General features: G+C 55.6%; 1 protein-coding gene across 4 annotated transcripts in view; it reads left to right on the top strand.

Moving 5' to 3' along the window:
- Nucleotides 1-1404: 1404 nt before the first annotated feature.
- SH3BP4 (SH3 domain binding protein 4) overlaps nucleotides 1405-22782 on the top strand; it is an 83279-nt gene continuing 61901 nt past the window's right edge. For 2 of the 4 annotated variants that reach the window (XM_077869324.1, XM_077869320.1), the window contains exon 1: nucleotides 1405-1564. The gene's annotated coding sequence lies outside the window, so the exon portion shown is untranslated. Of the gene's footprint in view, nucleotides 1565-12983; nucleotides 13194-22782 lie in introns of those variants that run through there. The other 2 variants (XM_077869325.1, XM_077869321.1) reach the window with 1 other exon arrangement.

Consider the following 22782-nt stretch of genomic DNA (forward strand, 5'->3'; position numbering starts at 1 on the left):
CCGAGTTCGGGATTTTTTGAGGATTAAGTGTATCATTCCGTGGAAAGTGCTTGCCTCCCAGTAAATGGTTGTTCAATTTACTGAGCATTTATTGAGCATCTACTGAGGGCTGACGAGGTGCCTGGCATGGGGACACAAGCCAGACTGCGCGTAAATGGTTATGATGCTATGCAGGCCGCTTGCACCCCGCTCAGCAGGAAGTTCTCCTTCTTTGCCATGTTGCATGTGACCGCCTTTCTTCTCGCCTTACTGTCCAACTTTGCGCCCGCCCCCGCGGCCCCGCACCTGCCCTCCTTCCACCGTCCTTGACAAGAGTGTTAGAAGCAGGAGTGCCACACCGCCCTCCGCGACCTGGCCGGCGCTCCCGGGGCCGCACCTCACCCCGGGGTTCCCGTTCGGAGTTCCCAGAGAAGAGGTGCGAGGAGCACAGGAGCGCGACCCAAAGGTAACGATGAAGCTGCCGCATCTCGATCTGCGTGGTTCCGGGGACCACGACCCCGGGGGCGCCTGGCGGCCGGGACCCCATCCCGCTGGCTGGCGTCGGGAGGAGGAAAAGGAGGAGGCACCGAGGCGGGGTCCCAGCCCCGGGCTCCTGCAGACGCGGCGCCACCCCCTGCCTGCGCGCTCGCTCCCGGGCCCGGCCTCGCCCCTGCGCGCTCGCCCCGCCCCGGCCTCTGGGTGGTCCCAGCTCGGCCACGCCCCCTGCGCGCTCGCCCCGCCCCCTGAAGCCCCGCCCCCTGCGCGCTCGCCCCGCCCCCTGTAAGCCACACCCCGCTCCAGCCTCTGGGTGGTCCCGGCTCGGCCACGCCCCCTGCGCGCTCGCCCCGCCCCGAAGCCCCGCCCCCTGCGCGCTCGCCCCGCCCCCTGTAAGCCACACCCCGCTCCAGCCTCTGGGTGGTCCCGGCTCGGCCACGCCCCCTGCCTGCTCGCCCCGCCCCCAGCCTCCGGGCAACAACGGTCCGGCCCCGCCCCCTAATTGTCCACATTCCCACCCCCCCCGGCCCCGCCCCGCCCGTCGGCGGCCTCAGCGAAGCCCCGCCCCCCGCGGCGCTAGCCCCGCCCCCTACTTATTTCCACGCCGTCTCAGCCTATCAGGCGCCTTGGCTCCTCCCCGCCCCCTCCGGCCGGGCATCTCCCCCCGCCCCCGCCTCTGGGCCGGCCCGGGTCGGCCACGCCCCCTTCCGCGCTTGCCCCGCCCCCGAGGCTCCGCTCGGTGCCCCCTCCCGGTCCCGGCCTCCCCCGCCCCCGGTCTCCCGAGCGGCCTCGGCCCAGGCTCCGCCCGGCCCCCGAGCTCCACCCCGGCGCGGAGACCCACCCCGGTCCTCCGCCCGGGCCCCGCCCCCGCCCCCGCCCCCGCGCGCCCCGCCCCGGCGCGGGGACCACCCTCCGCCCGCGGAGGCGCGGGCTGAGCGCTCGGGGCACTCTCGGCGGTCCCGGCCGCTCGCCGCCGCCGCACGGAGGTTCGCGCGGAGATTCCCGCGGAGCCGCGCGCGCCCCCGGCCGGGCGGAGCTCCCAGACCGCGAGCAGAGCCGCAGGAGCCCGCGGGGACGCGATGCGAGCCAGGTAGGCAGGCGGCGGTCCCTCGTGCGCGCCGAGCGTTCCCCGCCGCCCGACTTCGCGGCCCCGGGTGCCCGAGCACGGCCGCCGCCCCGGGGGGCGGGGGGAGCGCCCAGGTCACGCCCGGGGCGGGCCGGGGATCCCGGAGCCCCCTCCCCCGGGTGCAGGCCCTGCGGGTGCACGCGACCCCGGGGCGCCCCCTCGCGCGGTTCCGGGGGGCACCGAGGGGCGCGCGGTCCCGGCTTAAACTTGTTGGTGACAATGCATATTTCAACTTCGGAGGTCCCGGGCTTTCGGGTGGAAATGCAGCCCCCGGGGGCCGGCCGGGCCGTCCGGAGAGCGAGCAGCGGCGGGGTGCCCGCGCGGGCCGCCGGCGGGCGGAGAGGCTCGCTGTCCTCCGGGGGAGGGTTCCCGGGAAGCCCGCTCGGCGCTGCGGATTGGTGGCGGCTCCTGGCCCGGGGCCGCTCCTGCAGCGCTGGCCCTTCCCGGGCGCCGGGCGGCGCGGGAGCCGCGGGCCCTCCGGGGCGCTCAGGCCGGCGGAGCCTCCCCATCCGCGAGCAGTGGGAAGGGACGCTGGGCTGGATCCTATGCATGCTCCTTCTTGGCAAGTTAGTGCAGCAGATTTGCACCGCGCCCTTTATCAGCCATAAGTTCCAATAACTTTTGATCACAAAAGCAGTGTATGCTTTGGGTAGAAAGCGTGGTAACAGAGCGCGAGAGAGAAGCAGCAAAGCAGAAACCGTGCATGACCCCCCCCCCCTTACCAACCGACCTTTAATATTTACATTCTTGGGGTCACAGTCTCGCAGATTGAATGAGTAGGTCACAACTGCAGCCTCTCTTGCGGAAGAAATCAAAGCAATCCCTTTGTGCGACTCTCCCCTCCCCGCCCTTCCAAGCGTGGTGGTCTCTGGACACCGGAGTTTTTGGCTTTATTGGCCTGGCTCCCTTGTCAGCGGGCCACCGGTCGGTCCCCTTTCTGTGGGGCTGAGATGCCCAGAGAAGGGAGCAGTCCGCCCAGAACATGGGGTGAGACTGCACTGGCCTGGTGCCTCTCCACCTTCCCCTGTGGTTTTCGTTCCTTGCCTCGTAAAAATGAAGGTAATGATTCTCAATCTGCTTCTCAGGCCGCCATAAACATTAATGGGTGGTTTGTGAAGCGTTTTGACATTCTCGGATGGACAGCGACTGTACTTTAAGGGGCTTGGGGAGCATTTTGCTGTTCCACGTTGTTGTCGTCATCATATTAAACAGTCTACCTCCTACCTGGCCATCCTGACCAGGAAACAGACTCCAGGAATGTCCAGCGAAGCCTGAGGAACGTTCCTGGTTCCCTGCTCTGTGCGTTCCGTCCAGTAAACAGGGCAGCGGGAGGGGTGGGGGGAGGCCTGGAGGGACAGACCACAGCCCCCCATGGGCCTCCCCCTCTGCTCTCTGCCTGCAGGCGGTCGTGGAGAGGGGAAGGGGACTCTGACGTGAGGGCAGGTCCCACTGTTGCCCGGGCCCGATGCTGGTCCATCTGCGGAATGCCAAGGCCATGCCGATCCTCGAGGGAACAGTTAGTTCTGGGAGGACTCAGAAAGTGAACAAACCTGGCTTCCGAGGGATTTGTCTTAGGGCTCACTTGTTTACTAAATGAACAATGAGCAGCTCAGATCTGCGGTGCCTGAGAAGCTTCTGTGCACTTTATTTTTTTTCCTGTTGTTCTAGAACTCGGGCACCACACTCTGCGGCCTTTAAAAACAATTACTAGGGACTCACACTATTTATTGACCTCAGGTATGCACGGCGGCCGTGGGGAGAGGCGCACACGGTGCCTTTTGTTCCCCTGGTGAAGAAACCCTGGTGGAAGAGTCTCCCGGTAGCAGGTCTGCAGGGCTCCAGTTTGTCATTTGATAGTTTCATTTTTTTTTATCGTTGCTCTCACCAGCACTTTGATCTGCCCAAGGTCTAGTGGCTGATCACAGCTCAGAACACAGGGGGATTTCCAGAAGGACCCAGAAAGGGGGCTGGACAAGTTGCTGCTAAGTGTCCTTAACTGGGCTCTCTGCCAGTTAGCATTATGCTCTTAATTTTCTCGGTGGAGGGAGGAAGAGGGAGTCTTCCTGGATTTTCTCCTTTGCTGTTGTTTGCTAACTTGACTTCTGGTTACCCGGCAGCCTGGAAGTACTTTCCTGCGGTTGCATGAATAGACTTTTCTCTTTATTCTAATGGTTTCTCTTCTGATGATAAGGAATGCTAATGTGAATGGGGTTTATACCCTTGGGTCCTGGGAGGCCACGCCCGCATTTAAATCTTCCAATCCCAGCCCGTTGCTTGTGGGAGGAGGCCACCTGGCTTCCCTCAGCTCCTTGGCCCAAAACAAGGTTAAGAGCCGCGAAGTTCGACCCCTGCTGACCTCATCCCTGGCTCCAGGCAGACCTCTATGCTCCCTGGTGGAGGTATCAGCCTTGTTTTGTCAGAGTAGAAGCTGCTATTTTAGCTAGTGGGCCTTGGGCCAGCCATGTGGGTTTTCCTTCGCTTTGTTATTTTCAAATTCAGCACCTGAATTGGACCGTGTTGAGATTTCTCTTCTGAGAATTGGAGGCAGGCCTCTGGGATATTTTCGAAGGCTCTGGAGATGGGCACTAGGACTTCTTTGTCCTGAGGCCTTTGCCTGACGCCCTGGAACTGGGAAGGGTCACCAAACAGCTTACGCAGACTTCACCCAGAGTGCGCGGGCCAGCTTTGCTCCTGGCCAGGAGGGGAGCCCAGGGCCATCCATCCACTGTTTGCACTCAGCCCCGTGCTCCGGGCCGCCTGCCTTCCCAGCTGTTGGCACAATGGAGGCCCCACATTCCACTGTTCCCCCTCTGGAGGAGTGACAGAAAAATAATTCACAAGTCCCCAAACACCCAGGGAACAATCCTGTTCCTTATTCAGGATCTCTCAGGAAGCCTGAGCCTGCTTTTCAGTGGGCCCTGGGGGCATCCGTGTGTTACATAACAGCACCTGATGCCATCTGGCCAAGCGTCTTAAGGGAAAGGATGTCAGTATTCAGCCCTCCGAAGGCCGGAGAATGCAGAAGGTATTTTAGAAATAAAGGGGTGGGCGGTGTGTCTCAAGGTCTCAAGGAGGGAGGGCTGACTCCATGGAGTGCACCAGCCCCCGCCCTGTCCGCCAGGTGACCTGTGCCTGCCCAGACCGAACCATCAGTAAGCCAGTAGGACTTCAGGAAGTAGAGTGGTGTACCGAGTTCACCTAATTTGAGTTGAGATTTTGGGGTGTCTTTGGGGTAGAAAGGGGTATCATTTGCTGAGGGCTTCCAAAGCAGCAGGCCTGGCGTGCACGCTTGAAGATCCTCACAAACACCACGAGGGGGGCCTTTATCCAGGGAAGCTATGGGAAGGTGAGTAGTCCCCCAGCACAGCGGCCCAGGCAGCGCTAGAGCGGGGAATCGAACCTGCACCTGCCTGAGCCCAGAGCTCCTGCTCGCATCGCCCAGTGTGCTCTAGCTGGAGGCGCTGCTGCTTTTGGGTGGCATGAAGACGGGTGCACGAGAGGAGCAGCTGCCTGCCTCCCTTCCGTGGTTTCAGAACTGGTACTCCGAAGGCCACGAAGTCTTGAAAGCCCGGGTAAGGTCTGCACCTTCACTCCCCGGGGGGTCTGTGTCCTCGCCCTGTCTGCCGGGTGAAGGTTGGTACCTTGGGAAGCCTTGAGGTTTTGCAGTTGGGCTCAGTCCTGCAGGAGCTGCTGGGAAGTCTGTCCCGGCAGCTGAGGTCACCAGAATAAGAGAAAGATTACGGGAAGCCTCTCAAGTAAGCGTAAGATAAGGATTCCAACCTTCCACTTCACAGTCAAATAAATGACACACTCATGAGATTATTCTTATCTGCTCATTAAAAGCTCAGTCTCGGGAGAAACTTCCCGTTGGTTCCTGTTAGCCTCACTCTTCTGAGCAAATTGAAAAGAATACTTCCTGTGGAAGGACTTTTGTGGTTCCAGATTCTTGTGATTCATCATCTCCTCTCTCCCTCTCCCTCCTTCCCCGGTCTGTGGGACTGAGGGAAACCCTGCCCCATCCGTGGGAACACGGAAGCCTGGTCTGGCCCCAGGCCTGGAGGGAATACAGGGTCCTTCCCTGGCTTCTCAGCGTAGGGGCCCCCTGCACCTGTGATCTGCTGGTAAACCCGCTCGGAGGGAACGAACACGGACCTTGACTGTGGCACCTGCTGGTTTCGGAGGTCCCGCGTAAACCTCCCCACTGAGGCCTACTTGAAGCTCCCAGGGCTGGTGCGGGCAGCAGCACTGAGTGTTGAACCACCGATGAGCGGGGAGAGCTGCCTGCAGGTCACCTTTCGTGGCCCTGAGGCCACCAGCCGGCCTCCTTACGGAATAGGCCAGTCGGTCGCCCGGCGTCTGTGGGTACCGTGTCTGCCCGGCAGCTGGGTGGGGAGAGGGTCGGGTGTCATTGGGTGCCCTGATTTGGCCACCTTCGGCACATACTACATGTTGAAATCACCTGGGGAGATTTTTTTTTTTTTAAATCCACCTTTGCCAGCGTGATCCTCAGTGGAGTGCAAATCTCTGAGGCTGGGGCCCAGACATGGACACTTTCTAAAAACTCCCCTTGAGAATCCGCGTTCTAAGATGTATCCGGGGTTGCTCGACGCGGAGGTGAGGAATCTGTAGGCAGGAAACGGGAGATGTGGTTTGGGACTAGACACGGTCAGCCCTATGAGTTGCAACTTTCCCCTGAGGAGCCAGGGAAGGTTTTTAGGGCTAGGTTGTTGGGAAGGCAGGCAGAGGCCCAGATCTTGCCAGTTGCCAGTTGGAGACCTTGCTCCATTGGCCTTTCTGTCCAGGCGTGGTGTGCAGCACACTTGTACTGCCTCAGTTGCCCTTGCTGGTCTAGAACAGAGAAGGGTCTTGGTGGAAGAAGGGGTTCAGGATGAAGCCTGGAGCTCTGTCCTTGGAGAGATTGCTCCTTGCGTGGGTTTGATGAGCTGATCTCCGAGGTTGAAGCACAGAGCCAGGGTCTAGAGGAGCTCCCCGGGACCACCCAAGTGAAGGAAGGAGAAACATGCTGGTTAAGGGCTTTGTAAGTCTGAGCTCGCTTGCACACATAATCTGATTATTTTCTGTTACAATTAGCAGGAAAATTATTTTAAAATGTGAGAGCTCCTTGGGAGGCAGCAAGCATGTGGCCAGGGGGGCAGGGAGTGTCCTTCAATGTCTGAGCCAGCCTCCTTAGCAGGTCTGACACTAGGAAGACGGATGCCAGGCCCCTGGGGTGCAGAATTTAAGGAGGCGTCCCTGGGGTCGTTCATAGGCAGGATCCGGGTGTCCCTGGGGTTGTTCACACGCAGGATCCCCCTTGCTGATCAGAGGAGGATCGAGAACCCTTTCAGTGGGCCGATTTGGGCCTCCTTTCCTTAGGGTTGAGCCCATGGGTGTGGAAGAGCTGTCTGGAGACCTGGGCGTGAACCGGGGGCCCTGGGAGCACGCTTCTGACTCACCTCATGAAGTTGGAGCGGGAAGGCCAAAGAGGAGGAGTGAAGAAGCAGCCGGAGGAGGGAAAATTTGGGGTGCTTCTCCTGAAGCAGGCAGGAGAAGGTAGGGGTGTAGAGGAAGGGGGTTGGGAGCCCCACGCAGACAGGACAGTTGTGGGGTTGATCAAAGAAGCAACGGCGGGAAGACACGGGTGGCCCACTGGGCATGGCTTGTCAGAACCGTGTGATTGGGGTGGTTGGAAGCTTCTAGAAAAAAAGAGACCATGGAGATGGACCACTGAGAAAAACGTTAGTGGTGAAAGAAATAGGGTTGTCATTTGATGGTGTTGAGACAGGAGGGACCCGGGGCGGGGTCGGAGGGCCCGGGATGCGGGGGGCCAGCCCACAGCGGGGCAGAGCAGTGAGTGCCTGAGTGGCCCCAGTTCCTGTGAGGGAAGGGGACGGATGTGGGTGGTCGTCATGGGGAAGAACAGGTTAAAAGACTTCCCCAAATGCCTTTTCAGGCTCTGTGGCTGGGGGGACAACTTGGTCCCTAAGACCCAGTTCAGGCCCCTTCTTCCGAAACCTTTCCTGCGCCCCCCGAGGCCGGGAGCTGACCGCTGCTTCCTGCATGTCCGCTGTCCCCCGAGGCCGGGCGCTGCTGGGCGCCGGTTACTTTCTACTGATGGCCACATCCTCCGTGCCAGACAGCACGTCCCATGGATGAGCGAATGGACAGGTGGCGACCGGGGCTGCCCAAGGTGAGCGTGTCGTGTGACCATTCGGAGACAGCATGAACAGTCTCTTCTTAGACGTCTTAACAGTTCAAGACGCACAATATGTGACAAGTAATTTCTGGCTTTTAAGAATTCTGGCCTGTGAATAGTAATCAGCTTACTCACAAATGCTGTCAAGTGGCACTCCCCGTCACTCTGACATTTAACGTTTCATTCAGCTAGGCTCACCCCACCTGTTTACCCTTTTTACGCCGCTGCGCGCTTTGAAAGGATTTGAATTTTTAACGGGTTCTGGATACAAAAGTAGTAAGCGGAACGTTTTTATTTTTTTTTATTTTTTTTATTTTTTTTTTTTAAAGATTTATTTATTTATTCATGATAGACATAGAGAGAGAGAGAGGCAGAGACACAGGAGGAGGGAGAAGCAGGCTCCATGCACCGGGAGCCTGACGTGGGATTCGATCCCGGGTCTCCAGGATCGCGCCCTGGGCCAAAGGCAGGCGCCAAACCGCTGCGCCACCCAGGGATCCCAAGCGGAACGTTTTTAAAAGATGCACCAACTTTCAGATATTTTTTGTTGCCCCCAGAATCGTAGCCTTGAGGAGTATCAGATATTTGCGTGTGTCCTTTGTGTGTGAATGGAACTTACTGGCACCGTGTTGAAATTTCGCTGGAAATAACTATTGGAAAAAAAAAAAAAACTATTGGAGCTGATATAACACATATAAATAATTCACATAGAGGGCCGGGCCCAGGGCCTAAGACCAGAATCACTCAGGCAACGGTGGTGAGGCTGGTGGTAGTTGTAAACAGGGTTGTCTCCTCTGGGCTGGTCTCACTCTTTCTCCCCCGTCCCAGATACCCCTGGTGGAAATTGGGATTTTTTTTTTTCCCCTTTACAATTTCGGAAATCAGTGTTCAGGACGTGTACAGGAGGAAAGCCCTATTCCTGAGTCCTGGTTTTGTGCTGGTAGGCAGCTGGGGGAATGTTTTACCTCCGTGGTGCTGGACGAGGAGCCCAGAATTTCCCACGTTGCTCACATCTCAGGCCTTTGTCAGAGGACGCCAACTCTGGGTGATGTCACAGGAGATGGGACACCGGCCCTACGTCAAAAATGAGCTCCTTGGAGCTTTTGTAGTGCACATATTTAGCTTATTAGAACCCCCTGTGATTTGAGGGAGAGTGTCTGTTGGTCACAGAGACAGATGTGCGAGGAATGGTCTCTGTTCTGGGGTGCTGGTGACCCCAACAGCAGCATGTGGCACAGCCAGTCCTGGGGAAGGAGGGGAGGGGCCGCCAGGAGTCCGTTTTCTCTGGGAGGGAGCCTAGTCAGTTCCTTCACTTGGCATTGTTATTTATTTATCTTATTTCATTTTATTTTTAAATATTTTATTATTTATTTATTCACGAGAGACACAGAGACGGGCAGAGACACAGGCAGAGGGAGAAGCAGGCTCCCTGCAGAGAGTCCGATGTGGGACTCGATCCCGGGACCCCGGGATCACGCCCTGAGCCAAAGGCAGATGCTCAACCATTGAGGCACCCAGGCACCCCTCAGTGTTTTATTTATAAATAGTTTAAGAGCTTGAGAAATTGAGTTTCAGGTCATTTGGACACTGAGATGCTAATCTGTCAGGTGCTATTTGGGGACGTGTGCACGCAGACCCTTGAGATGCTCATACCCAGCTTTTCACATGGAGATTTTTCTGTGGTTTGATGCATCTATTGGGCTTTCCCGCGGTGTCAGGCATGTGCGGGAGCCTTCTGTAAATGGCCCTTTCAATCAGTCAATGATGAAATTGTCCGATTTGCACCACCAGAGGCCCTATGTGCTTCGAGGAGAATCCTTAATAAGAATTAAGTGGCTAACCCTGGATCTTGGCCTTCTAGCATCGTTCTTGGTACCCAGGCCACTGCTGGGGAACAGAAATAGGTGAAATCTAAGTTTCCAGAGATGGAGATCCTAGAAGTTCCTTTCTGCAGTGATGTCCTCAGTGGCCCCGGGGGACATCTGGGGCTTCTCAATCCCACACACCTGTCTGTGTTTGAATCTTGGGCTTCTGGTTACCTTCAGTTTTGACATGGGACCACGTTTTGGACTCCTTCGAGACCCGGCTTTGTGGTGGTGCTTCCTGCTGGGGAGCAGGGAGATGTCAACGTGGAGATGTGGATTTTACTGCATCATCCTCCTGTGTTGGGCTTTTGGTCCCCCCACCAATCCTGGGGAGTTGTGACTGTGGCCTCTTGAATCTTGTGTGCACCGCAGATTTTTCTTAAATACTGAGTAAACAGGTTTTCTGAGATGTTTCACCATCTGAATTAAACAGGAGTGCAGGGCTTTGATATTTTTAGCTGTTCAGTCTGACCTTTGAAACGTGTACAGGTGCACACTAGTGACATAAAGTATTGGTAAATGTCTAAATAAGGATTAGCTCCCCCATTCCTTAAATTTCTGGAAGCAGGAGGAAATGCAAGAGTTAGTGTCAACCGATTGTGACCCAGCCTCACGCCTGAGCCGGAGTGTGGTTCTGGCCGGCAGTGTACACGGACCAGGGGACCAGCAGCCAGTCGCCAGGGGCCACTGAACCTGGGCGTTCCAAGGCCTGACCGTGAGCTGGGGATGAGAAGCATATCGTGTTCAATACAAGTACTTTCTGGATTAAAGGTGCCAGTGTTGTCACACCTAAGTCTAGAAACTTCCAAGCAAAACCAGGATCATAGAATGGGGACTTGTTATGTGCACCACGCATAGCAGTTCTTTAAATACATATATTTCAAACGGATGCCATGCTTTTTAAACACTGCTTTTTATCTAAAATTGTTGTTGACATATTTTCACGTCAGTAAACACAGATTTGGATCCTCAAATGACTGTCAGATGGTTCGGGGATGCACCCTATTTAACAAGTCCTTATTCTCAGACAGCTGAAATTATAAATAGCACTGCAGTGGACATCTTGAAGTTTTTCCTTTGAATGGATTTTTTTTTTTTTAATCGCCATGGTGCTTAGAATCTACGAAGAACTTCTAATCAGATTAATAGTTGAATGAATGTGTAATCGCTACTCAGAAAAGTGTCTCCAGACACAGTGACCTTGGGAAGAGTTTTTGCATCTGTTGAGTACAACTGGGCGAACTTGGAGACCAGTCTTGGGCTTGCCCATACCCTGTTTGTGGGGCTTGATTCCTGACCGTCCAAATCTTCATGTTCAGCAGCACGAGCTTTGGGGGTAGGGTTGGAAGAGCACAGCTCAGTTTTGGGATGTACACTTAGACACTGGCTTCAGAAACATTCACATCGGGGTTGGGGGTGGGGGGGATGTGTGTGCCTTAGAACACGGGAGGTGCTTCTGTTGGGAGGTCCTCAGGGCCCCCTCCCTCCTAGAAGCGAATGGCTGATGACTTCCCTGCGGTCAGCGTCTCGAGCTGTCATTGTAAAGCACCCCCGGGGTCGCGTCATTCTGGGTGTCAGCGGTGCTCTGTGGGGCGACCTCTCTCATCCGCTCCGGCGAGGTGGACTGCAGTTGTTGGATCCAGCTCAGGGCAGCGCCCCCGACTTGGTTTACACCTGCCAGGTTCATTAAGAGGAGAAAGTGGACCAGGGAGGCCATCATTTTGATTTCTGACTGCGGTCTGGTGTCACAGGACTTCATCCTGGCAGGAGAGGAGAGCTAACTGGTGGGTGGAATATATTTTGGCCCGTCTCCTGAGCGTGGCTTTGCAAAGGGGCCTGGCGGCCTCCTCTGGTCTTGGCACTCAGCGCCGCGCCCATGAGTCACCGCTCACCTGTTGTAACATGAGGCAGCACTTTGGGGGCTGCCGGGAAGGCCGGAGGAGGGCTCGTTCACTCCGGTTGTTGGTTTCGGGTGCCAGGTCCACGTCACGGAGTTCGGGGGGCACAGGGAGCCCCTAGATTGGGCCTGAGAGCTGAGCCTTTTGTAACTCTCTGGGACGCTGTTCCCTGGCCCTCTTCTCCTGGTGATGAGCTGCTGTTGGACTCATTCACTTACACTGAGCCCGCTGTATTCCAGGTGGGGTGGGGGGGTGGGGTGGGGGTGGAGAAACCATTGGGCAAGGCCTCTGTCTAGGCCAGCGGCCACCAGTACACAGGAGGAGGGAGAGGTCAGGCTGCGGGGGTCGGCTCCTACAGGAGCCCCACTGAGTGACAGATGAAAGAATTGGGCAGGCTCCTGCAGGGGGCAGGGGGCAGCAGGTGGTTGGGTGAGTGCCAGGTACCAAAGGAGGTGACCGCTCTCTGGGAGCACCTGGCCGGGGATGCGAGGGGCAGGTGGCCGGATGGAACAGTCCTTCTGGGCTTCATTCAGCTTTGAACTTTCAGACACTGGAAAAACTCAATTAGACGTGTAGGCATAGGGGCGCCTGGGTGGCTCAGTGGTTGAGCATCTGCCTTTGGCTCAGGTTGTGATCCCGGGGTCCTGGGATCGAGTCCCATATCGGGCACAGGAGCCTGCTTCTCTTTGCCTGTGTCTCTGCCTCTCTCTCAATCTGTGTCTTTCATGAATAAATAAATAACATCTTAAAAAAAAAAAAAAGTGTAGGCATGACTTGAAAGGGGCCAGGGAGGTGCCCTGACACCCGCCCCTCATCCTGGACACCTCCTCACACCCTTCATCTCCCTCACCGCCACCCCCCCCCCCCAGGCTCCCGTGACCCTGTGACCCACAGGGCTGCCTCTCCCTCCGGACTTAGTAGGAGAGTCTCGTAAAACCATCTGATTGAATGACCACTCTGCACCGTGTCAGAGTTACCTGTGTTTAACAGAATGACACCGGAAACCAAGCCAACTGTCAGATTATTAAGAGAGCCACAGCAGTCCTTTCCAGAAAGGAAAAGGTATTACGAAGGGGAGGTTTTCCAGTGAAAGCAACATTAGAGGGACCCCGGATAGATGGGAGCACCTCTTGGGCGTGGGTTTCCCCGACCTGTGCACCCAGGCCACGGCAGGATGGTCCCTGGCTCTCCTGGTCAGGTCCTGAAGCCCACCCTTCCCGTCCCAACAACCCCCTTCTCGGGCTGCAGGAGCCGCGGGGACTGGGCGGCTTTGCGGGCCATCCACGGGATTTCTGCGTTTAACCCACATTGACCCGGCTAATCCCGGTTCCACCTGGGGAGGAACTGCAGGGCAGCCCTCGGCCCCGGGAGGACATCCAGCTGCCCTCCGCGTGCTCGGACTAAAACCATGACTTTTTTTCAAGGTTAAAAGAACATATCTAAGAGCTGGAACATGATGTCATAAACGCCGCTTTTTTTGTCATTAGCGGAATTGTCAAGAAATTGGCCGCGTGCTAAATTGGGAGCCTGATTATTTTTCTGGGAAGAAGCCGGCTTATTTTGATGAGCAGGAGCACGGAGAGAAAGGCAGCGATCCCCGAGGGCAGAGCGGCGTTGGCGGCTGGGAGTAACAGGTGAACGAGGCGTGCGGGGCAAAAAGTGCCGATTTCTGGCTTCGCAGAGGACTGTAAATTAGGCACTATGGGAAGACGCTGGGCGAGTGTGACTTTGAATGTGTCAGGTTGTTTGCGGTTGTCCTTTGCCTTCAGAGTTTACTGCCGGGAATTGCAAATAGGCAGCTCTGGGGAGCCCCGCAGACAGGCCCGGGAGGGGGTGCCCAGAAATCAGAGCTGTTTGGATGTGAAAATCGGAGGGCGGGGATGGGAGGTGTCGCCACCCGTCCGCCCCCAGCCCCCTCCATCGTCTTCGGCCAAACCAAGTCATCTGTACATTTAAAATGGGGAGAGTAGGGGAGAACCAGAGGCTAGTGCTGTAAGCATCTGCAGGCAGCCACTGCGCTGGGGCCTCTTGCCTGGTTGAGCCTCGTGGAAACCCAGAGGGCCAGTGGCATCGTTCCCATCTTACCCATGAGGACACCGAAGCCACGAGGCTCATGAATGTGTCCCCAGACCCAGGGAGTCCAGAGTTCTATGGGGTGCTGATGCCTGGGTGCTAACCGATGGGTTTCCCCGAACACTCCAGCACAAACGCGGGCCTTCCACTTGGCAGCTGTGGATACGTAGCCCTTCGGAGCGGAAGGGCTGAGATCATTGAAAATGACCACCCCGGACGTGTCAGCAAAGGGCATTTGCTCGTGAGCACGTCTCGGGTCAGCACCGCCACGGGCTTGACTCAGTTTGACCACCTGCCACACGCCGGGCGCTTCTCTCCCAGGCAGTGCCTGTGTTGGACACCGGCATCTCATTTGCCCTCTTAGGGCCAACTGGGCCGCGTCCCAACTGGGCCGCGTCTGCATCTTTGACTCCTGTGTCTTGCTTTGAACCGTAAGGATGCTCAGAGACGTCAGAAACGAAGTTATTTTCATCGACGGCAAATAGTCCTGGTGTGGAACTAATGTGAACATCGATTGCCTGGCAGAGAAAGGAGGAGCACTCTCTTTAATTAAATTAGCGTTATACCGGAGAACAGAAGGATTAAAAAACTGTGGAATGGGGGCGCCTGGGTGGGTCAGCGGTTGAGCGTCTGCCTTTGGCTCAGGGCGTGATCCTGGAGTCCTGGGATCGAGTCCTGCATCAGGGTCCCTGCAGGGAGCCTGCTTCTCCCTCTGCCTGTGTCTCCACCTCTCTCTCTGTGTCGCTCATGAATAAATAAATAAAATCTTTAAAAAATTCCCAAAACTATGGAATGCCCCTTTGCTAATAAATCGTGTTTATGTAGTCCCTCTCTTCTTCAGATTTTTCCTGGGCGTTCTTGTTTAACACAGACGTGTTATGCTTATAATAGTAGTAATTAGTTAATAGTAGTAGTTAAGACATCCCTAACATCTGCTCTGTGCCGTCCCATGGCTTCAGCCCTTGCCTTGTAAACTCTTTGCCCTTACAACCCCGTGCGGGGAGGGACTCTCACCATCTTCCTGGAACAGGGGACAGCTAAGTCACCAGGTAGGTGGGTAGGGGACTTGTCTGAGCTGTGTGTGCAGAAGCCAGGTTGGAGTCCAGGCTATCAAGGGCTACACTGCTGTGCCCCATGCTGGGCGCCCAGTCTTCCCCGGGGTAGGGAAACCCCCCAGGTGCTAACCAGAAAAGCAGACCAGGGAGCCGTGTGGGGGGTATGCTATGGGCAGGCAGGCAAGGTGGGGTCTCTGGTGAGATGGGAATGGGCAGATGACAGCCACGTGGGTCGTCCGGATGATTCCAGTCCACCAGCAGGAGCCAAGGCTTGAGGATGGGGGTGAGGAGGAGACCCTAATGCCAGGAGGGTGGGCCCCTTGTTTCCATTGAAGCTGTCATTTGTCGTGATGTACACCACATCGGGCACCGTATGGCCCTCTTGTTTGAGATAATCTGGAATCATGGATCCTGACGACTCTGAGTGGTGGATGTTCAGAGATACGTCTTTATACCCAAGAAGTTTGCCCTCAAATATTTCCCATTTTGTGGTGCCTTCCTGATTAGCCTCTATGAATTGAACTAAGAATTAATATAATATGAGAACCCCCCTCCCCAAATCCCCCCCCCCCCCAGATCAGTGAAGGTGCCTCCGCTTTTCCTGCCACCCATGGAGAAGCCCCACTGGGCCTTCCCTCCATGGGGTGGGGGCAACCACACCCAGGGCCACCTAGTCTTTCGTAACGGGGCCACAGCTGATGGAATGAATGGTGGGCAGGATCACCCCCCACCCCGCCCCCAGGTCTGTGGTCTCCCAGAAGGTCTGGATCTCAGGTTCGCATTATGGTGAAGGTGATGACTGATGGAAAGTTCCAGAATATTTGAACCCAGAGGGAATAAACAGAAATGGCAGCATCAGTAGAACGGAGATGGGGATGTGTGGTTACAGTTGTGTTTTCATGGGGGGGCGCCCCCAGAAATCATCACGTGGTGACTGCCTAGAGCCAGCAGTTAGGAAGGACCCTGCGCTCTTCTCGCTCTTTCCGAGGAGGAGTCTTTAGCTCTTGCTTTAATATCCTCTTTAACCCAGGAGTTTTTCAAGAATTTAGTTTTTCTCCTTTTCCATTTTTCCCTCTTTCTTCCTCCTCGTTTCCTAGTTAACTTCTGGTATGACCGCCTTAGGGCTCAGATAAGGCTTCAGGAATGCTTCCAGCGGTTTCGAGTGGTTTCGAGTATTCCTTGGATACTTGCACGGCAATTGCATTTTCTCCAGGACTGGAAGTTTGATGTAGGTCGATTAAATTAAGCTCATCGACGATGTTGTGTTTTATGTTGGGTGCCATATGGTCCATCCGTGGGACTATCGGATTTCGGGAGCTGGGCTCACGTTCCCCCAGATGACTGTGGGGAGCATCCTTCTCTCCGGCTTACCGCTAACCGTTTCTTCCGCATGATCATCAAAAAGAGCATCCTCTTTTGTGTGTGTTCAGCATTTCCGGCCCCCCTTTTTCTGATACTCCGCTGTCCCCCTTCCTGGGTCGTCTTAGTTTTTTAGATGGATGTCATGCCGTGGGTGAGCAATTCTTTTCACTGGGTTGAACGCCTCCTTTCTGGAATGTTCGCCTTTGGGATAATGGTGTTCCCGTTGGTTTTGTCACCACCTGATCTGAAGAGTCTGCTTCTCAGCCCTCTTGGTGAGCTCCTTCTTGATTTGGGAGCCAGTAAAGGAGAACATTCCCACTGGAGTCACCTGATGAGTGTTAAGGGTGTGCATGGGGTTGGTTCTCATGGACACACTTGGCCAGGCTCCTGCCCCCCATCCCTCGCCTTCTGGGGCCCACGGCCTGGTTTTCGCTGAGAAGTTTGACTTGTGTGTTTCTGTGTCTGCTGTACCCAATTTTTGTTGCATGGGGATATCTAATTAGTTGAGTTTTGCAGTCTTGTGTGCCTATGGTTTTGATTGTGTATGTTTAATGCTTTCATCGGGGGATGATCCGCCCCAGGGCTCAACCCTCCCCCCCCCCACTTCTCTGCACTGGGGATGTTATGTGATGCGTGTGCTGGTGGGTTTCTGTGGGACTCCACAGTCATGTCACGTCCCACGTGTGCGGACGTCAGCTGTGAGCAGTGTGGCTCTGTGACCCTGGCCGCCTCCTCCTTCTTCCCATCCATTCACTCATTGATTCCTTCACGTGCATCGGTGGCTTCAGCCTGCTGGACACGGTTCTCCTGCGGCCTTTGATCTTTCCCAAGAACCAAAACCACGATGTGGCCTGCAGACTTCTGAGGCTGTCCTGGCTTCGCAGAGTGAGCCTGGACTTCTCTGTGTGGCGTGCGTACAGGGCCTGGCAGGCTGGCCTCTGAGCAGTTGTCTTCAGCTTGCTCTGCCCTGCATCCTCCAGGCCAGTCCCTAGGAGTCCACAGTGGTCCCCTAAGGGGTGTGTGTTTGTACACAACCCTGATCCTTGCTTTTGCTGCCTTCTACCCTGTGGGATCTCCTTCTGAGGCCTTAAGGCTAAATGTTTCCCCTCCCCCACCCCTGTCTGTCTGTCTCTCTGTCTCACACACACACACAGTAACCCTCGGCGTCCTGGTGTCTCAGTTCCAGCTGCTCTGGGCAGACTTCCTGGGCCACTGGCGTTAGCCCTGAGGCCTGATGCAGGCAGGATCCTTACTTTTCTTGTGACCATAAGGGAGGTCTTGGTGGATCTCTAAACCTCAGCAGGTTTAGAATACCACCTGTGAGGGTTAAAACTATTGCACAGGTCCCTCCCCTCGAGGGTCATTTGGACTGGAGCTGGGGTTTCTGCATCTCTAATTTTTTTAAAAACAATTTTATTTATTCATTTGAGAGAGAGAGAGAGAGAGAGAGCACGAGCAGGGGAGGCTGCCGAGGGAGAGGACCCTGAGATCATGACCTGAGCCAAAGTCAGACACCCACCCATCTGAGCCACCTGGGTGCCCCTGCATCTCTAAATTCAAAAGCAACTTGAAGTGGCTCTCTGCCCAGCTGAGATGGAAAATCACCAGGTTAGAATGACCTTCCCCCCCACCCCCACCCCCTGCAATACATGTCTTGGTTATCATTCCCAAGATGATGTTTTTTCTAAGCATTTGGTGTGCCTGAATCCGTATTAGAAGAGTAACACGTGCTTTTGTGCTTTTGTAACAGTTTCAAGTATTACAGACACATAGAGGGTGAAAAGTGAGTCTCTCTTCTCCCGCTGGAGGCTGGAGTGGGCCCATCTCTCAGGGGCTAGAGCACTTTCCTCGGTCAAGTGACCTTGACTGACCTTGACTTCTGGGGCTGATTCCATTGGCCTGCCGTGGATTCTGCTGACCTGTACCTCTCATTTTCTGTGTTCCCAAGTGGCATTTAGGCACAGTTGTCTTTTTTGTATATTAGCTTTGGGGGACTGGGGACACTTTTTGCCACATAAAACAATTGGAGTAGAGATTTTTTTTTTTTTTTTAACAGCTTCAGACCTGTCTTGGGTACCAGGCCCAAATCGAAAGGAGTTTGGTGTGTGTTGCTGTAGGATGTTGACAAACATTTGTTCAGAAACAACCCGAGCAAAGTAGGCTACTGAGACACCTCCCTCTTTCTCTTTTTAAAGACTTTATTTATTTATTTGAGAGAGAGAGAGAGACAGAGCGCAGAGTGGAGGGAGGGGCAGAGGGAGAGGGAGAAACAGACTACATGGTGAGTGCAGAGCCTGATGCAGGGCTTCATCCCAAGATCCTGAGATCATGACCTGAGCCGAAGACAGACGCTTAACCAACTGAGCCACCCAGGCGCCTCTATCATCTCCTCTTTAAAAATCTTATTTTTAATGATAAAAAAAAAACATATAAAATTCACCATCTTAATGGCTTTTAAGTGTAACGGCTCAATAGTATATAGTATGTGCACGTTATTGCCCAACATCCCACACCCCTTTTCATCTTGCAAAACCAAAAGACGGTTCCTACCTTCCCCCAGAGCCGGGTAACTGTCTTTCTACTTTCCAGCTCTATTATGGACTTGACTGCTGTAGCTCCCTCCTATGGGTGGAGTCACGCAGCATTTGTCATCTTGTGACTGGCTTATTTCACTTGGCGTAAAGTCCTCAAGGCTCTCGTCCGTGTTAGGGCATGTGACAGGATCCCCTTCCTTTCGAGGCAAAATAATATTCCATTTTCTTTATGCGTTCATCTACCCACAGACATTTAAGTTGCACTTCCTGGCTATTGTGAATAATGCTGCTATGAACGTGAGTATGCAAATATCTACTGAGACCTTCAATTATTTTGCATGTATACCCAGAGGTGAGATCGCCGGATCATATTGGTGGTTCAGTTTTTAATTTTTCGAGGCACTGCCGGACCGTTTGCGCAACGATTGCTCCTTTTTACATTCCCAGCAATGGGGCACCAGGGTTCTGGTTTCTCCACAGGGTCCCCAACACCTGCTGTTTCCTGTTGGTTTGATAGTAGCCACCCTAATGCAGGCGACGTGATGCCTCCTTGATTTGCATTTGGTGATTGTTGCAGTGTCTTTTCATGCTTGTTGACTCGTCCGCTCCTTCTAAGTGGCATTTACTTAGGTTTTTCCATAGAGAGTTTCCGTGACAAGGCTTTTTCTTTACTAGATGGGTACAGACGCTGCTTAGGGTAAAAAATGAAGACTCCATTGAATTGTTCTGGATGTCTGGGGTTTTCTCCCATCACACAGTTGCTGGGGGGGAGGGGCTTATTTCTGAATAGACCATGTAGAAGGAGGAGTTTCTTTGTGAAAAGAGGGAACAAGCCCTCCCCCGACATCACTCCCAGAAAGCCACCTTCCCTCTTGCAGATTGCTTAAGGAACCCATCTAAGGGAAGTCCACTGTGACACATAACATCTCAAACACCCACATCGCCCCGGGGACCTGGAACCTGAGAATCGTAGCTGCCCGGTGCCTGTGAAGGCCGGCCGGTGGCTGTCGGAGCTGTTTGTTTATGAGCGATCCGTGCTTACCAGAGACTTCGAAAAACGCAGCCTGCAGAAGAAATTAAGTCATCTGACTTGCCTATTGCTCCATCACCGTGAGATAAATCACTCGGACATTATTTCAGAAATGGGGTCATTTGCACTCAGTTCTGCAAACCTGCTTTTTCACTCAGCGGTGGTGGGAACAGCGCTGGCCACACGGGCGTCACCTGTACGTCCTTGGGTGATGCAGCCATCGTGGCGTGAGGTGGGATGCTGTCTCCCGGGGGTGTCGTGGGAGGAACCTCTTCACGGCCCCCGTGTTTACTGGAAGCAGGAGCAGCTCATGCCCACCCCCCGCACCCCCCGAGGGTCCCCCTTGCTCTGGGCGAGCATCCCCAGCCAGACCTCAGCCTCGTGTGGCAGAAGCTGTCGGTGCTCTCTGTTCTGCGGACAGGGCGGTGAGGCCACCTTCGTGCGCCAGGCCCCAGCCTAGCAGCCATCCCAGCTTTGGGGGAACAAATACACACTTTGGGCCCACGGGAGTGGATTGGATGCTTTGTGTCACTTCCCCCAGCCTTGCTCCCCTTTCTGCAGCCTGGGTTTGGGGGGCACTGCGGGTGGCACTGCCCACGTGGAATGTGAGCCCTTGCAAAGGGTTTTTCTGGGTCTGGCTTGACAGGTGTGCTTGGGAAGCTTCTCCTGAACCTGAGAAGGAACGTTTTCCCTTATTGTGGGTCAGCTCCTCGCCAGCCGTGGGAACCCGCCTTGGGAGAGCCGTGAGAGGAGTGAACCTGACTCCACGTGCCCCCCGTAGGACACGGCGCCCGGCGGAGTGGGTGGGGTGGCTCGCCCTGGGACACAGGGCCCTTGGCTAATGGTGATCCTGAGTTACAGCTTTGAGGAGTCAGGATCCCGCAGCTTCAGCCCGACTCAGCCCTGGTGCCCCTGCTGTAGTGACAGGCTTGTCTTGCATGCTCAGGGTGACCCTCGGGGCTCAGGGAAACCCGGGGTTGGGGGGGTGCCTACCCTTGTCCCCATGGATGAGCTTTCCCAGCTCAGGAGAAACAAGGGGTTCATTGCTGGGCACAGGTTCCCCGGCTCCTTGCTATGTCCCCCCTCCCCGTGGCACCCCGTGTGTTCACCGGGTGGTGTTGGGGTGCTTTTTGGCCGTCAAGTGGGAGGAGGGAGAGAATGAGGTGGATCGGAGCCAGTCCGTGCGCCCACACCAGAGGGGGATACAGTTCATCGTTAACCACGGCGGCCTTGCCTGGCTGGGACACGTGGCGATTTGTAATGGGGATAATCATAAAACTTCGCCCGATTACGGCGCGTGTGACATGCGCCTGGCACGCATCTTGGCCTCGCCTCTGGGAGCGGGCCGCGCGTGGTCCTGCCAGCAGCTGCCTCGCACTCTGCAGAGTTCGGGGCCTGAAGTGAAGGCTGGGGTTTGCGGTGCAGGAATTCAACTGTCATAGCCACGAGGAGCCTCTGGAGACCAGACTGAGTGTCTCATGGTGTCCTGGATGGGATCCTGGGACCGAACAAGGGCATCAGGGGAAGAAACCTAGGAAGTCTGGATAGAGCATGGACTTCAGTTCATTATAACTGGGTTCATCCTTGGGACAAATGAGGCCCCCTGTGTAGGAGGCTAGTAGGAGGGAAACTGGGTGTCGGGAGGTATGTGGCAACTCCCTGCGCTATCTTCTTCGCAGCTTTTTTATGACTCTAAATCTATTCTAAAGAAAGCTTATCTTTAAGGATGGACAAAAGAGAGACACCTGGGTGGCTCAGAGGTTTAGGGTCTGCCTTCGACCCAGGGTGTGACCCTGGGGTCCCGGATTCGAGTCCCACATCGGGCTCCCTGCATGGAGCCTGCTTCTCCCTCTGCCTGTGTCTCTGCTTCCCCCTCTCTCTCTCTCTTTCTGTGTGCCTGTCATGAATAAATAAATAAAATCTTAAAAAAAAAAAAGCATTGACAAAAGAGTGGCAGGCAAGTGAGTGGGCAGCAGACCCTCTGCATGAGTGTTTGCGTCACGAGGCTGCACCACGGCTGGTGTCAGGGTGCGGGTGGACTGCCAGGGCCACCAGTGGTACCAGGCACCCCCTGCCAGGAGGAGCCCGGGGCCCCCAGGCCCTGGCCAGAAACAGCCCTTCTCTGCAAAGCCCAGTGCTGTGGGCCCGGTCCACCCCGGTTCAGGCCGTGGCCCATCTCTTTGCATCAGCCCGTTCTTTGTTTGCTCCTGGACCAGACATTGGGAGGTGAGCCGCTCTCCCGGCCAATGAGGGGAGCCGGCTTCTGAACACAGACGCGGATCATCTTTTTGCCAGGTGAACTCGAGAAAGGGAGCAGGGCAGCGGAGACAATGGGCCCATTTATAAGCTGCTCCAACATTCAGAGTCGGGAACATTGGGCTTCAGAGCGGAGCAGCAGGTGTTGGGGTGGGAGCCCAGGGCCCCGCTCATCCTGTTAGCAACTCGAGGTGGACGCATGGACGACAGGATGGGATCGTCTCCTCCGAAGATGCCCGATTAAAACACGTTCAGAATACACGCGGCTGCTTCCAGGCATCTGTTCCTTTACATGCTTTCGGTTTTTGAATCTGGGCACAGGGAGCAAGCCCTGCTAACACGCCTGGCACTGAGGAAGCCACCAAGCACGTTTGCACGCGTGCACATTTGGATGCACTGGCTCCCAGGCAGGGGTTTCAGAATCTCAGGCAAGAAGTCTTACGGGACCCGACTTGAGGGGAGCTTGGGGACCAATGCTGGTCTCCGGCTGCACCTGCCGTCCCCCAGCACAGCGCGTCTCAGATCTCAGGTGCTCGGGAATCACCCGGGATCTTGTTAAAATGCAGGTTCTGGCACAGTCGGTGAGGAGTAGCTGCGTTTCTGACCGGAGACTGCACTTGAGTGGCTGGGCCCCCGCGATGGGCAGAGTGCTGGGCGGGGCTGGCAGGGGTGTGCCCAGCGGGGGAGAGGGCTCGGGCTTCACAACTTGTCAGAAATATGGTCAGAAGGATGAATTGGGGCATAAGCCTGAGCGTGAGTAGAGGGAGGAGACTGAGCCTGGAAGAGTCGAGGAGGTGGCGGCTGGGGGGAGCAGGAGACACGTGTGTGCACGTGGGGTCGGTCCTGTGAGCACCGAGGTGGCTCTGACGGTGGACCTGGCTCTGTTCTAAGGGCCTCCCACAACAGCCCTGTG

The sequence above is a fragment of the Canis aureus genome, chromosome 24, assembly GCF_053574225.1.
Source record: "Canis aureus isolate CA01 chromosome 24, VMU_Caureus_v.1.0, whole genome shotgun sequence".
In the NCBI taxonomy this organism is placed as follows: domain Eukaryota; kingdom Metazoa; phylum Chordata; class Mammalia; order Carnivora; family Canidae; genus Canis; species Canis aureus.